Below are 16,791 nucleotides of genomic sequence, written 5' to 3'. Positions count from 1 at the left end.
GTCTAATATCAAGTGGTTTGCAGCAGTCATACAAAGGCACGTAACACCCCCAAAACACCTACATAAGTTAGAAATACTCCGGAAGAGTACTCAGTTCATGAAAAGGCGGTGAATCCCAAATAGAACTGTAAATGTAAGCTAGCAAGCAGACCGTGCACCCCTGTTTGGAACTATGACCTGTGTGTTGCCCTCTATTAACAGAACAATGTAACTGCAGCCCATGTCACATAAAATAGAAAGTAGAGATTATGCAAATTAACTCCCAGAAGAGCCTGGTGTCACCCCAAAAGGTGTCATGCTTTTCACACCAAGAAACATCCACACATAGATCCCTGCGAACCTCAAAAACGTACAGGAAACCCTGTCCAGCGCTTTGCTCCCAGAGGAGATAAGGTTGAAAAACCACCCTATGTTAAAAGTGTCCATAATCCATGCCAGCTGCCCTGTCTATAGAACCTGGCCGTTCGTGGCCATTCGGGGCATGAGTGGAAGGGTTTAACCTGCCTGGGTTCTTGGGCATGGTTTCATCATGCCTCAGTTTACAATGGCACTCTGCCACTTTGTCAGGCTTTAAAGAAGCCTGACTCCTGCAGAGCAAAAGATCTGATTATTTCCTTACATGTTTTGTACGTAAGAATGCGGATGGTGCTCTGAGCCTCCTATGGTGGTTATTAAGCATGGTATACATACCATAGCATGTAACTGTGCCTACAAATGGAACATTTTGTTCATTTATTAGGGAGTTGTGAAAATGGCTAAATCAAATTGCCATTACTGACACAGACCAGCTGCCGCTGTCCGGACATTTCGTCGAAAGACATTTCGTCGAAAGACATTTGGTCGACGTAATTTGGTCGAAAGCCAAATGGTCGATTTTTTAATTTATTTATATATATATTTTTTAGGTTGTAGTTTAGGGGAAAAAAGGGGGTTGGGGGGACCCCCCAAACCCCCCCCAAAAAAATGTGAAAATAAAAAACAAAAGCAATTCGACCATTTGGTTTTCGACCAAATGGTTTCAACCAATTGTCCTGTCGACAAATTTTTTTCGACGAAATGTCTGGCAACCCAGCTGCCGACTGTTGCTATTGACAGGAGTTCCAGGTGTATAAACTGAGGAGATCACCAGTTCAATTACCTGTGAACGCATTTTGAAGCTCATTCACAACCAGTTCATGCCCGTTCTCTCCATTTTGGCTTTCTGGCTGGCCGAGGGGCCCTTCAGTAATGTTCTTTGCTAACCAATACACCATGGGCCCCTTGCTGGTGCAACCTGACAGAGTTGAAACAGAAATGAGAATCGAGATCTCATGCATCATTTTAACAAACTCATATTCCTAGCCCACGGATATTATGCAAATGTGGAACTGTGTAGTTGGTTGTTGCGCAATAGCAAACTCTTTGCTTTACAGCTCATTTGGATAGGATTCTTCCTCTGGAGGCATAAGATAAAAGAATATTGCATACATTCTCTAAAAGGCTCTTTTTTTGCTGCAATGACGTTCATCATGTCACTAAGTATGTAGGTTCCATGGTGTAATGGTTAGCACTCTGGACTCTGAATCCAGCGATCCAAGTTCAAATCTCGGTGGGACCTTGGGAATTACTGTGTTTGTTTTCCTCTCAGTGTCTTGTTTTAATAGCCATGACGCTGCTGTGTCGCCCACTTTCATAGCATTATTCCCTGGGTGCATTTGAAGAAAGAAAGATTTTCCATGGATGACGCTCTTTAGCCACAATGAAACCCACCACTTTCTGTGGTGTGAAAGACCCATGGTGTAATGGTAGCACCCTGGAGGTTGAATCCAATAATTTGCATTCAAATCTCTGTAAGAGTTTACCATCAGTCGAACCTTTCCCTTATCGTTTATTGTGGATGTCTTCTTTGAAGAAAGGTATGATCCAACTAAAGTAAGTACATTCACGAATGGGCCCTTGGTCGGTACAAACAGTATTTATACACCTCAGGCCTTTTGTGAATTAAGAAAAGTGTGTTCTTCGTTCTATTTTTCATCTCAAACTGATACCTTCATTTTACAAACATGTAAAGACTGTTAAGACGCTTGATTAATATCATTGATTCTGAATGTGGTCGCTTTTCATAGGATTAACCCTTTAACAATTTTGAAAGAGAATGGCGATACAATAGAGCTGCTTTTCCCAAAATGGTATTATTAATGTTGTTGCTGCATCTTCAAGTAAAAAGAGAATCCATTGGGTCACAGATTGATCATGTTTCTTAACATTGAGTTAAGTTTGAAAATGTCAAATCTTTTATGTATGTTTCCGATGCAGATCTGCCCATCGACTCAGAATGACCTCACTGTTCATACATTTAAAAAAAATGCATAAAGGTTAAGTTGCTAGGCACAAAAGTGGATTTTTATGAAAAGTTATGCCAGAGAGTGAGAGCGAAAATGAATACCCTACACCACTAACCTTATGAATATTACTATCTTTGGCCTATAATTTAAGACAACGAGGAGACAAAGTGTGTTAGAGCAAGAGAGAGGTTCCACCAAGACTTGAACTTGGATCGCTGGATTCAAAGTCCAAAGTGCTAACCATTACACCATGGAACCCTTGTTGAGCAGAGCTTCATAAGGGCAATGAGAATATAGGGCACAGTCAAGATTTTTACTGACCTATAGTAACCGTTTACTGATATTATATCGAAGCAGCACTGTTGCTGTTGGATGCTGTGCAATCGCAAAGTATTGGCTTCATGTCTCATTTGGATCAAATTCTTCCTCTGGAGTCTAATGATATAGGAATATTACATATTTTCTCTGATGTGCTCTGTTTTTCCAGAATGAAGTGCATCATGCTACTGAATATGTGGGTTCCATGGAGTAATGGTTAGCACTCTGGACTCTGAATCCAGCGATCCGAGTTCAAGTCTCGGTGGGACCTTGGGGCTGCTTCTCTTTTAGAGTTGCCTTTCATTTGCAGATAGATATAACAGCAATAGCTTTGCTTTACAGCCCACTTTGATGGCAGTCTTCTTTGACCAAAGAATATTAATAGTTTCTGGGGATGACTCTCTTTTGCCACAAAGAAACTGCCCACTCTCATATCTCCAAAGCTCCAAGGTATAATGGCTATTAAACTGGCTTTTGATCTCAGCGATTTGCATTGAAAGCCCAGGAGGCCCCTAAAATCAGTTGAATTGTTTCCTGATAATTTAGAGTTTATTTCTTCTTTCGAGAAAGGTGTGATCCAAATAAAGTAAGTACATTTAAACAAGGGCACTTGATCAGTAAATGCAGTACTTTCTAGAACTCATAACTCTTGTAAGTTATAAAAAGTTTGCTCTCCATACAGTTTGTCAACTCAAAGAATTACATTTTTTACACATTTAATAAGACCATCAAATTGCTTGAAACATAGGAATGATTGTGAAAGTGAATATGATTCACCAAAATAATTGTATAACATTTTTTAATGTTAATAAAATAGGGCTTTTTCCAATCTTTTCACATCAATGTTGTTTCTGCATGTTCCAGTGAGCAGAGAATCTACTGCACATAGTGTGTACATTTTTCTTTTCATAGAGTTAAGGTTGAACATTATTTATCTGTGGAAAATGTTTCTGAGAGATATCTGGGTGCCCACTCTGATTGACCTTAGGGATTGTACATTAACGATATGTAGTTGCATCACTGTATTGGTATCAGGCACCAAAGTGCATTTAAATGTAATGTCGTGCAGAGAGAGAGAGAGAGTGTGAAAACGGCTACCTGAGTCGACTGAACTTCTGAATATTAACTCTGTTGAATTGTAATTTGAGAAATTAGAAAATGGAGTGTAAGAGCAAGATAACGGTTCCACCGAGACTTGAACTTGTATTCAAAGTCCAAAGTGCTAACCATTACACCATGGAACCCTTGCAAGATGCACCTGAGAGCGTTGAATCAGAAATGGCAATATAGAGCACATTTACAATTTTTACAGATTCATAGTCCCAATTGACTGATATCATACAAACACAGCGATGTTGTCGATTGACGTTGTGCTATAGCAATCTCTGTGCTTTATAGAGCATGTAGATCAAATTCTTCCTCTTGAGGCATATGATTAAGCAATATTAAATATTGTTTCTGACTGCCTCTGTTTTGGCATAATGAAGTTCAGCATTTGCAGAAGTATTTAGGTTCCATGGTCTAATGGTTAGTAGGCTGGACTCTGAATTTAGTAATCTGACATGTTATAGCTATATTTTGTTTTCCTTTGGGTGTATTGTCATTTTATGCACATAGATTTCCTAGCAGTGGCTGTGATGAATAGTTCAATTTGATAGCAGCTTCCTTTTGAGAATTTGAAAAAAAAAGAATTAAATAGTCTCTCTGGATGACTCTGCTTTGATTTCTATGTGCACATCCCTTTTGCGTTTCAGAGGGATTGACCAACATACACAACAGTGCTTGGAAGACCTCTTCCTCCCTCATGGCATGTAAAGCTAACCTCTCTCCTACCTTGTGTTTTTTTACTTTTTAACTTCCCCTTCCGAGTCATGATCATGTAACTGAATTTACATTTTTAGATTTTAACTGCAGTAGTTGCTTGTTTTTCATTTTTATTTTTTGTGTACGCATACATCCCTTTTTGTGGGGAGGGGGGAGTGATGTCTGTTTACTTATATTAGCTAATATAGGTCATTTTATGTCCGCTTACAATATGTGTCAGGATGTTTTATGTCGTTTCCAATCAATGTCTAATATCAAGTGGTTTGCAGCAGTCATACAAAGGCACGTAACACCCCCAAAACACCTACATAAGTTAGAGATACTCCGGAAGAGTACTCAGTTTATGAAAAGGCGGTGAATCCCAAATAGAATTGTAAATGTAAGCTAGCAAGCAGACCGTGCACCCCTGTTTGGAACTATGACCTGTGTGTTGCCCTCTATTAACAGAACAATGTAACTGCAGCCCATGTCACATAAAATAGAAAGTAGAGATTATGCAAATTAACTCCCAGAAGAGCCTGGTGTCACCCCAAAAGGTGTCATGCTTTTCACACCAAGAAACATCCACACATAGATGCCTGCGAACCTCAAAAACGTACAGGAAACCCTGTCCAGCGCTTTGCTCCCAGAGGAGATAAGGTTGAAAAACCACCCTATGTTAAAAGTGTCCATAATCCATGCCAGCTGCCCTGTCTATAGAACCTGGCCGTTCGTGGCCATTCGGGGCATGAGTGGAAGGGTTTAACCTGCCTGGGTTCTTGGGCATGGTTTCATCATGCCTCAGTTTACAATGGCACTCTGCCACTTTGTCAGGCTTTAAAGAAGCCTGACTCCTGCAGAGCAAAAGATCTGATTATTTCCTTACATGTTTTGTACGTAAGAATGCGGATGGTGCTCTGAGCCTCCTGAAGTGGGAGAATGGAAGACCAGGCTCCCGTCCTTCACCTCTCGCGCTTGGCCTAGAGGGTCACGGCCCAGACACCCGCCGCGGGAAGAGTTTGTCCTTTTACCAGACGACCAGGTACCCTGGTACAGGAACATACGGATGTGTCCACCTGCCTGCCCAGCAGCCCGCACTGGCCATGCCGACACCTGCGGCTCGGATCAGCTAGACTAAAAACCACACGTCGTTAGAGATGCCATGACGACCTAGACAACGGGAAGCACATCTGTACAAGTATACACACTTAACATTTCCACACCAATTTACACGAAGAACATACTCAGTGCTCTGACGTAGGCGACAGGCATATTCACGGACGTGCATCTTTATTATTTTTACATAGGCTTTCAGAATGCAGAAACGCAAGATGCATCATGAACTCATCTATAACGCTTGCTCACGCTTCCCTTGAAACCCGTTACCACCATGAGAGGTATAATGGAAACACGATACTGGTCATGGAAATGTATGCTACTATAATCTAAAGCACCTATGCACCAAACAGACTACTTAAGCACCAGGCCCGAGTAAGCCTCAAACAAGAGCTCCCGTGGACATTAACAAAGCAAGAGTCAGGTTGCTGATCCTGCAGAAAGAACCCGATGGAGCAACCAGCCAAGGTCGCAATGTTGCAAGCCCACATCCAAGAACAAATCATCAAAGGCACGATGTTGCAACCTCGTACTCCACGTACCAACGTTAAAGTCATATCTACAAATTAAACCAGACACACAGTGGAAAAGCAATATTAATTGTGCAGAATTCTGCCTCAAACACGGTCCCGCCTCACGTGACCAAGCCGAATCTGACGAGATGCCAAAACCCAGGAGAGAAAAGGCGTCTGGGTCCCTCACTACGAGACACAGGCCGAGACACTTGAAAGGCTCAATGGACACCTGCTACAGTGGGAGCGGTCAGCGGGAGCGGTCAGCCTTCCACCTATGAATAAATCCTCACATTGTCTGCACGTACCCATATTGAAACATTGTTGCAAACACAAGTACACCGAGAGCTGGGAACAACGGTGGTCCCAGGCTGGGGAGCTCACGGATGCACCAATCAGAACATGGGGCTCTTATCTCAGACGTCAGTAACATTAGCCAATCCTCAGGAGCCTTCATGTAACAATTCTTATGTATCCAATTATAGGGACAACCCAGATATACCACCTGACTACACCTTGTCCACTAATATCATTCTCTATATGTGTACTATACTAACCCTACCACTCGAGCAACCAATTAAGAGTGGCGATAGGTTTTTGTTAACTTTCTGAAGTGACGCAAGTAGCGCGTCATAATGCAGTAAAAAGGGCCTGCGAGCCCCACGATTATGTGTGTGTCAGGACGGACGCGTACGCTCCTTGACCCATCCCTGCCGTTTTGTATAAATAAACAGCAGAGTCGCCTTGCTCCTTGTGTGCGTCTCATACTCTATCTCATCTGGGATATACGGGAGGAGTTGGGGCCTCCCTGCCCGGAGGTCTGCGGACGGCCCGGCCGACCCCGGCAGAATTTCCCCCCCGACAAGTTGGAGGCACTGCTGAGATCTGTTTAAGATCAACTTTTATTTTTAGTTTTTCCAGGCACTCCCGTTGCGAGGAGGCCCGGCGGCGCGGCCCCCTCTGCCGTTGCCCCCTTCTTAGGACTACAGGACCATCGTGGAGCCGCGAGAAGACCGGACAGCGCAATCCGGATATTGGCCCTCGGGAGCCGGTTGAGAAGTATCCCGCCCGCGGTCGGCGAGTGTCCAGACGTGGTCCAGACGAGGGGAGGTGGCGAGCCGCTTGGAGGGTGCACGCAGTCGAGCGGCCCTGCATCGAGAGAACTTGGTGAGCATGACACGCACAACAAGCAATGCGAAATTGTGAGGGAGGTAGAGGAAGTAAATAAGGGAGGGGGGAGGTATTGTAGAGATGTGCGGCGAAGGTTTAATTGAGTGTTGCTAATAGAATGAATGATAGGAAAACGAGTACGAGAACAGTCGGCTAACGTTACGCGAAAGAGGGGGGCGGGGCACGAAAAACATCACGTGCAGCCGCTCGTAACAGTCAGCTAACGTTACGCGAAAGAGGGGGGCGGGGCACGAAAACATCACGTGCAGCCGCTCGTAAGACCCTGATGGTCTAAATTGCGACTAAGTGTGAGGGTGGGTGTGTGGTTTCCTACGACTTGACATTTATTGATCAATGAGTAGATGAGGTTCCCTATTGTTCGAGCAAGAAACTCGATAGGTAGATGACGTTTCCCTGTGGGCGGTAGCTAGTTACATAGTTGCCCAAAACGGAAGATAATTGGCTGGTTAAGCCCTCCTGTTAAGGGGCGTATCACACGCGAGGCGACGCAGTGTGCGCAGTCCGGTTATATTATTGATGAGATTACCTTGTTCCAGGAGAGACAGGAAGACAGCTGTAGGGTTAGCGGGGTAGATTGCAAGTGTATTTTGAACTTAAAAAACATAACAAGAATATACCAGTAGCTCGAAGAAATCGGTGACGTCACCAGTAGGGATTTAATAGGATATCGCGAGCACAAGGAATTTTGGGTTTGAGAGTGGTGGGGAAGAGAAGCATGATAAAGGAGCTGGTACGGAGATAAACTATAAACCAGTGGATCGAAAACAAGGGGAAAGGGGCGTGGCTGCGCTCGGAGAACGCCGGCCATGGCAAGTGTAAACGGGGGAGGAGAACGGAGAAACAGGACGACTGTATAAGATCATCGTAAGGGGTACGCAGCCGCAGGGGGCTGCGTGCGCTTCGGCCGCAGGGGGCCGTAGGGGAAGGAATATAATATAACATCATATTTATTATTATTGCATAATTTGTCAAAAGGATTGTCGAAAGTCCCCACATTTGCGGGGTGAGGTAAGCAATACAAGGTTGTATATCGTAAACTGCTAGTAAGGGTAAGGGTAACAAGGGGAGTGAATTTATGTCATACGGGAGAGGGTCGGGAGGGTGGGGGAACACCCTCACTACCCCACTACAGCACATATGCACCACACTGCCACCACATAGGGAGAAGTTAATTAAGTACAGCATAGAGTGGACCCAGGGGACAGATAACAAAATGTTAACACCATGGCCGCCTAATGGTAGTTTCGATCCATATGCCCAACATTCACTACTGAACCATCTGCACAATACATACAAGGGGAAGAAGTTGGCAAACCATGTGGAGGTGTTTAACTTATGGAGGATGTTCCAGGGGTCTCGACCAGGACCAAATGGAATGTTCACTATGGGGGAAACACCGGAAGAAAAGGAGATTAAGAAAGAAGGAACGGGTGGGGAAAAGGAGTGCGAAAGCACAAAGAATACGGGGAACGAAAGACAGGGAGGAGAAAAGATTGATAAATCAGACGACATAAAAAAGGAACCGAGGAATGGGATACCCATAACACCGGGAGTGAAAACAGAGGGAGGAGGGTTGTACCCTTTAAGAGAATTAGGAGAAATAGCAGGACAGTTAAGGGCGGCTGAAGGATACTCAAACCCGGCATACAGCCCTCCACCATATGTGGCTCATGGGAAGATACCAATGGGGGACAGGAGGATTAGAGAAGAGCAGACTGTAGAGATAGGAAACGATGAGTGGATAGCTGCACAGATATTGTTGAAATTACGAGGCTCACTAACTGGAGAAGAAAGGGAGGCGGTAAGGAGAACAAACGAGGATAGTGCCAGAGAGAGTGAAATGAGGGGAGAGGAGCTACTACAGCAGAAGGAAGAGATTTTGGAGGAAAGATTAGCAGAACTAAGGGATGAGCAGAATGAACTGATCAAACAACTTGAGCGGGAGGAAAGAGAGAGAGTGAGGAAAAGGAAAGAAGGTAAGGACGAATTGGAAAAATTAAGGGAACGAAGTGAGGAACAAAAGAGAGAAGCTGAAAGGGTAAAAGGAGCAGCAGATAGGGTATCAAGAGTAGTGCTGAGAGAGAAGAAGAAGGAAGAAGAAGAAAAGGAAAAAGAAATGGAAATATGGAGGAGGAGGATAATATCAGAGGCAACTAAGAAATATGAAGAGGGGAAGGTAATAGAGAGTATAGTAGAAAGAGAAAGGGTGAAATGGGAAAGGAAGAAAGAGGATGAAAGGATATTGGAACAGATGAGCAACGAAGTAATGGAGGAGTTGAAAAGGAAAAGGGAGGAAAATAGTAGGGAAATGGAGGAGAGGAGTGAAGGAGGAAGAGAAGAGAGGGGTTGGGAGAGTGTAAGATGGGGAGATGTATATAAAAGTAGAGAGGTAGCAACAACATCAGCACAAAGGGGAACAGTTGGTAACAACGGAAAGGGAGAAAGAGACCTAATAGACTTAAAAACAGTAACAATGAAAGGAAAAAAGGCAGAGTGGGGGGTGCCATTTATGAATGATTTTTGTAGTGAGGAGGAAGGAGGAGTGGAGAAGGATGGAAGGAAGAGTGAAAGGGAAAGCTTAGATAAACTATACCTTACTAGAACAAACATAGATTCGCCCTGGATGAGTAGAAGATGGGGGGAGCTGGAGAGAAGTAAGGAGGAAGTGAAAAGAATAGTGGAAACACAAACCAATGAAACCACGCCACCCACATCACCATCGCACCCTCCCACGTCACGCCCTACATGTTCAACTACCGCGCGCTCTCTGCACAGAATAAAGCTCGCGCCCTTCATGAATGAACTTACACCGTATGCATGTCGGCTTAGGGACCTCCCTAGTCGCAGGCAAGACAGACAAATAAACATACCCATATTGAACACAGGAAATGATGAAAAAAGGGGAAAGGAAGAAGAGGGAGGTAGGAGCAGAGGTAGTAAGGAAGAATTTGGAGTAGTAAAAGAAATGGGGGAAGAGGAGGGGTGTGAAGACTCAACATTATGGAGCGTAAAGGGTGACACAAGACAGAATTTAATGCCACTGCTGGAGAGAGGAGGGGTTAGACCACAGTATGTACCTTGGAAACATACGGATAAGGAAAATATAAAATGTAGGCTCCCATCACTAAGTGGAGGTGCGGGTAAGTGGATATATGAAATGGAAAAACACACCGCAGGACAGAAACTAGCAGTAGGAGATGTGAAGGGCCTGTTAATATCAATATTAGGGGATAGAGCGGATGACATTTGGAAAAGAGCGGGATTCCATGGGGTAACAATAACGAACACATCGCATGATGGGGCACCATTTGCAAACTGCAGACATGCGCTATGGCAGGCACTGAGAGTGCAGTACCCAGACACATCAGACATAGGAGCCATTACTTCCCGTAAGATGGGTGAAAATGAGGATCCTGTTGATTATATCCAGGATGTTCAAGAGAAGTGGCGCATGGAAACTAGAGAACAATGGGACAAAACACCAGCCATATTTTATCATATACTAGTACAAGGGCTCCCAGAAGGAGTTCAAAAACAACTAAAGAAAGTAGTAGGGATGGAAGCAAAACCATGGCCAGAAATACAACTGACTATAGTACATCACTGCAGAACATGGCAAGGAAAAATGAAACAAAAGGAAGAGGATAGGAAAACAGAAGAGGCCAAATTAGTACAGAAAAAACTTACTAAATACACAATGGAAGGGGCACTAATAACTACGCCCACACCAATGGCCCAAAGCCCAACGCAAGTAGTGGCTGCACAAGATCCCGCACAAATAACGCCTCCACAAGGTGTAATACAGCAAGTGCCGCCTCTGCAATTACACGCACCAAACATGGGAGGAGGGTACCCAATGCAAGGAACTGGGTATTATAGTTATAACCGAGGGAGAGGAGGGTTTATGAGGGGGAGAGGATATGGATATAATACCCAACAACAGGCTGGGGGACTAAGAAATAACTACCCCACAGGGCAACCCGTATACCAGGACAACACAGGGAGCTTCCCATGGCAAAACAGGGAACCACCCGTGTGTTGGAGCTGCGGACTATTGGGACACATGTCACGTACATGTAGGGTCAGGCCAGGAACACCAGCATGGAATGAACAAGCACAACCCAGGACATTACAAGAACAGCAGGGCATACAACAACAGCAGACGTCACAAAAGGGGAGTGACCCACAACAACAAACAACACAACAGCCACAAACCTATTCACTGCCACAACAACAAATAACACAGTACCTGCCACCGCCACAACAACAAGTAGCGTTAATACAACCACCACCCCAAAATGAACGAACACAATTGGGTGGGGTGACGGTGTTGGGACACAACCCTTACACAGGGAATGGCCAATCATTGTACCCCCAATAGGCCAGCCCACAGACGGCCTTGGTGTGTCCCATCCTGTCAGTAACACCTAATAGTGCGGAGGAACCACGCATAGAGGTAACGATAGGTGACAAAAAATTATCATTTCTTGTTGACACCGGGGCAACCCGGTCTTGCATAAGGGAAGGTAAATTTAAGATGTCAGGCGAAGCCATGAACACCCAAGGATTTTCTGGGGCTAAAGGGTTGGTTCCATTTACTGATAATGTTCCCTTATCTATTGGAGATTATGATCTGTCAGTTCCACTCTTGTATTATAGTGCCTCACCAGTAAATATACTGGGGAGGGACATAATGAACAGGTTGAACATGACGATCTCCTTTACAGAGGATGGCATAATTTGCTCTACTCCAGGGATTAACATGCTCGCAGCACGACAGATTTTGCAAGCATACTGTGGACAGACAGCGATTAGGGCGGAGCCAGTAGATGGCGAGATATTCCAATATGGCACTGACATGGCATTTGCATGGATGCCAGGGATAGAAGGGAAAATATGGAGGAGACCAGCAGCCTATCTATTCCGACCAGAAACACCAGGTAATGAACTAGAAGGGAAGGTGTTTGTAGTGGACATTGAGAGCATTATTGCAACAGCTGATTATGTTGCTGTGCACGCCCAAGATAAAGAAGGGAGAGCATGGAGGGCGGTGATAGCACTAGCAGAAGGATGTAGGCTGACCCAGGTGTCAGATGAAGAGCTGTTCTCAGAAGAAAAGGAAGAAAATGAAATGGTGTTCATGATGAGTGTAGAAATATGGCTAAGAGTGGCTCACAAACAAGTAGCACAGAAAATTGCAATGGCACTTGAGGCACCCGCAGGCACCCCAGTCCCATTTTTTAAGGAGGATATGTCAAAGGTGCCCAAATCATTATGGACTATTAGCCCTTATGACGTGGGATGCATAAAAAGCATAGGGGGTGTAAGGATAAAATTGAAAAAAGGTGCGATACTACCAAGAGTTAAACAGTACCCATTGTCAAAAGAGGCAGATGAGGGCATATTTGAAACCATAACGGCCCTTATAAACAATGGCATATTGGTCCCCTCAGAATCACCATGTAACACAGCTGTGTACCCGGTGCGCAAGGCTAAAGGGGGGTCTTGGCGCTTCATACAGGACCTCAGACCCTTGAACAACATAGTAGAAGCAGAGTATCCAGTAACAGCAAACCCGGCCACAATATTGTGTGGCATTCCAGCAGAAGCATCACGATTTACAGTGATTGACCTTAAAAATGCTTTCTTCTCAATACCATTACACCCAGACTCACAAGATTTGACAAGCTTCACTTACCGAAATACAAAGTGGAAACATACCAGATTACCACAGGGGTATTGTGAATCACCCTCAATTTTCAATAGAGTAATACAGATGGATTTGGGTAACGTTGAGGTGGAAAGCACAGTGTTACAGTATGTGGATGACATAATAATTTGCAGTACAAACGAAAGTAAATGTAGAGAGGACTCCTTAAAAATGTTGACGATACTGGCAGAAAAGGGGTACAAGGTAGACATGGAAAAGATACAATACTGTCAGGAACAGGTACTTTACATTGGTCAACTGATATCCCAACATGGAAGAAGGATTGCACCACAAAGAGCACAGGCCATCTCAAGCACTCCCGTGCCACAGACTGTGAGAGAACTGCAGCAATTTCTGGGGCTGTGCAACTACTGTAGAGCATGGGTATTTGATTACAGCTCATACATATGACCCCTGCTTGAGGGTTTGAAGGAAGCAAATAAAGGGGAGAAAAAGTTGGGATGGACTATGGAAATGAGGGAGGCATTTGACGAATTAAAAGACGCGATATCAACTGCTCCAGTACTTGCATCCCCAGACTATGAGCGGCGCTTCTTTATATTTTCACATTGCGACTCAGCAGTGATGAAAGCAGTATTGGCCCAAAAAACTAGCATGGGCTATAAACCAGTAGCATTTTACAGCGGTCACTTAGACCCTATAATGTTAGGCCACTTCTCTTGTGAACAAGGTCTTGCTGCAGCTGCTTTTGCAGTAGAAAAAGCATCAGCAATAACTATGGGGTGTCCAACTACACTATTTGTGGAACATGCACTATTTGCGATATTGAATAAACCTAAGTCCACGTTAACGACACAGAGGGCATCAGGTTATGAGATTATTTTGTCTAAAGCTGAACTGGCAATTGTTAGATGTAGCACGGTTAACCCTGCAAGGTTCCTAGCAGAAGTAATTGAAGAGGGAGATTACGCCCACGACTGCACCCAAGTAACTGAAATATACTCATGTACTAGGAAAGTTGAAGAAAACGCACTAGAGGGAGGTGAGCTTTTGTTTATTGATGGGTCATCAACTATTGATCAAGGAGATGGGATACGAAGGACTGGGGCAGCAGTAGTAAAAATGATGGAGGCGCCGGTGTGTGTGGCTATGAAGTGTGTACAATTACCACAGCACTACTCTGCTCAAGCGGCGGAACTCGTTGCACTAATATTGGCATTAAAGGAAAGTTTTAATAAAAGAGTAACTATATATTCCGACAGTGCATATGTTACATCCACTGTCCACTCAGGGCTATCAAAATGGAGAAGGAGAGGGTTTAGGAGAGCTGATGGCACTCCAGTACAACATGCCCTCTTGTTGGCTGAACTAATTGAAGTAATAAACGACCCCCAAGAACTAGCCCTAGTAAAATGCACCGCACACACCAATGGAGAAGACTACGTTTCAAAAGGAAATGCAGCAGCAGACGCACATGCGAAATATGCTGCATATTTTGGTGAGATATGGAACCCCACAGACTCACAGAGAGGGAGAGGGAGGGGAATAGCGAGGGAAATGTTAATAAGAGAAGGGTACACCCATCTCCCAGCAACACAGATTATGGAGCTACAAGCGGCTGCACCAATGGCCGAAAAAGAAGTATGGGTGAAAAGAGGATGCACAATGTCACCAACCGACGCACTATGGCGCCAGGGTGGCACTGGGAAAGTTGTAATACCGTTGGCACTGTTAAATACCGCCTTGAGCCAATTACATCACCCTGCCCATACAGGCAAGGAAATAATTGCAGCACGAATTAGAGAAGATTGGTTTTGTCCCGAGTTAACCTCCCATGTGTCAAATTTTATCAGCAATTGCCTCACGTGTCAACAGTTTACGGCCGGTCATACTCTAAAAGTGATAAGAGGTACAATACCCCGGCCAGAAGGACCTTTTCGGCACCTTCACATTGACTATGTTGATATGATCAACATCTGTCAAGGCAATAGGTATATGATTGTAGTAGTATGTCCATTTTCTAGGTGGATTGAAGCAGGGCCCTGTTCACACCCTGATGCGTTTAGAGCAGCCAAATTCATAGTAAGGGAGGTCTTCCCCAGGTGGGGAGTGTGCGAGGTGTTAAGATCAGACAACGGCCCCCATTTCGCAAATGAAATGTTCCAGCATATTACATCCCTGCTGAACATTAAACACAAATTTGCATGTGCATACCACCCACAGGCTAATGGTGTATGTGAACGCCTGAATGGCCTGTTGAAGGAGGCAATTGCTAAAATACAACAAACAACAAAGAAAAGTTGGTTGTATTGCCTTCCGTTAGCATTGTTTGAACTTAGAAACAGGCCAGGGTCCGACCACCACCTCACCCCTCACGAAGTGGTTACTGGACGTCAAATGCGCCTTCCCCTAACACCAACGTCAAGGGCATTCACCGATAACGAAAGTTCAGCGAATGTGTTAGGAGATGAAATGTATCAATATGTGTCTTCTTTGATTACTAGTGTCGTGTTTGTGTCTCAACAGCTCGAGCGCACACGGGGCGGGTCTACCAGCAATCAAGAAAAAGACGAAAGTATGGAATTGGGAAAGGAGAACTCGTGCAAACTTGCCAAAGGTGACCACGTACTACTTCGCAATTTCAATAGAAGGTGGCACGAGAAGAGGTTCACTGGCCCCCATCTGGTAGAGGACGTATCAACAAGAGCAGTAAAACTAAAGGATAAGCGTGCCTGGAACCACCTACATGACGTAAAGATCTACAAACTGCAGACCCGCCCCAGCGCCAACGACAGGTCCGTTGGACGAACAGCAACAACATCGCCGACAGCGGAAGAAAGTTCCACCACAGACAACGACCCAATTGTTCCCTCGGAGACGATAACTGACGAAGAAAGGGGTGATCCCCATACTGCCCACCCCATGGTCACGCGCTCAAAGAGTAAAAATACTTCCGCCATCTGAGCGCAAAACCCCCCCCATTGACTCCTAAGTACAGTTGTAACTAAAACTAAAGGACATTGCTTGCACCAATACACATGTAAACACGTGAATGTTCTCTTTTTCTCTCGCACATACAGGAACTGCGTAATATTGTATTGTTAAGAAAAGCTAATTAACAAGTTCAGTGTACAGGCGTAGATGGTGCTGCCAGACGATAACTACCCAGAAGAATTGTCACACCAATTTGTATACGAAATAAAGAGGCCAACATACCTAAAAAGGAGAAGGGTACGTGTGTACTACACAGCCTTCCTCCTGGCCATAGAATATTACATGCCCCACCTCCGCCCATACTTGCCGGTCCTAAGAGACCCATCACTTAGAGTAGCGTGGGAGCAGCTCTTCGCCTGGGCACTGAATGACCACTTGATAGGGAGAGCTTAAAGGAAACAAAACTAACATTTAATAACGAGCACTTTTGAGAATTTTTAGGCGGGCAACTGTAACGTCGCAAGAATAAGCTGCCAGGACCGCAGCAAGGTAAGAGCAAAATGCCGGTGAAATTAGCATATGTAATAAAAATAATAGGGATTTTTATGATCACCGGGTTCTTGGCTGCCTCTGTCTGGCAGTACAGCTATGCTATTGATTTTATTGCTGCACCCAAACTTAATATACCCCCGTCCCCTGCTGCAACAGGTGTTACGTCAGGTGGTAATCGTAATTTTGCACCCAAGCAAAATAGAGTTAAACGCAGCACGTACTCAGACAATAAAGGTATTGATAATTATGTACAAGATTCAGCACACGTCACAAACAACATATGGTACCAACACATGACCCGCATTGGTAAGCAGACAACTGAGGATAGCTGTTACGTTTGCTCATTAATACCATACGCCATGAGCGCTTC

General features: G+C 44.6%; 3 non-coding genes across 3 annotated transcripts; 2 read left to right on the top strand and 1 right to left on the bottom strand.

Moving 5' to 3' along the window:
- The first annotated feature begins 1,525 nt into the window (after window positions 1-1,525).
- On the top strand, window positions 1,526-1,597 carry TRNAQ-CUG (transfer RNA glutamine (anticodon CUG)). The gene has a single exon. It is a non-coding gene; the product is annotated as a tRNA-Gln (tRNA).
- A 913-nt stretch (window positions 1,598-2,510) lies between these two features.
- Window positions 2,511-2,582, bottom strand: TRNAQ-UUG (transfer RNA glutamine (anticodon UUG)). Its single transcript has one exon. It is a non-coding gene; the product is annotated as a tRNA-Gln (tRNA).
- A 259-nt stretch (window positions 2,583-2,841) lies between these two features.
- On the top strand, window positions 2,842-2,913 carry TRNAQ-CUG (transfer RNA glutamine (anticodon CUG)). The gene has a single exon. It is a non-coding gene; the product is annotated as a tRNA-Gln (tRNA).
- Window positions 2,914-16,791: the final 13,878 nt, after the last annotated feature.

This window comes from Ambystoma mexicanum, chromosome 5p, assembly GCF_040938575.1.
Source record: "Ambystoma mexicanum isolate Mex_15411 chromosome 5p, UKY_AmexF1_1, whole genome shotgun sequence".
Lineage (NCBI taxonomy): Eukaryota > Metazoa > Chordata > Amphibia > Caudata > Ambystomatidae > Ambystoma > Ambystoma mexicanum.
This window is presented reverse-complemented; position numbering and strand designations above follow the sequence as displayed.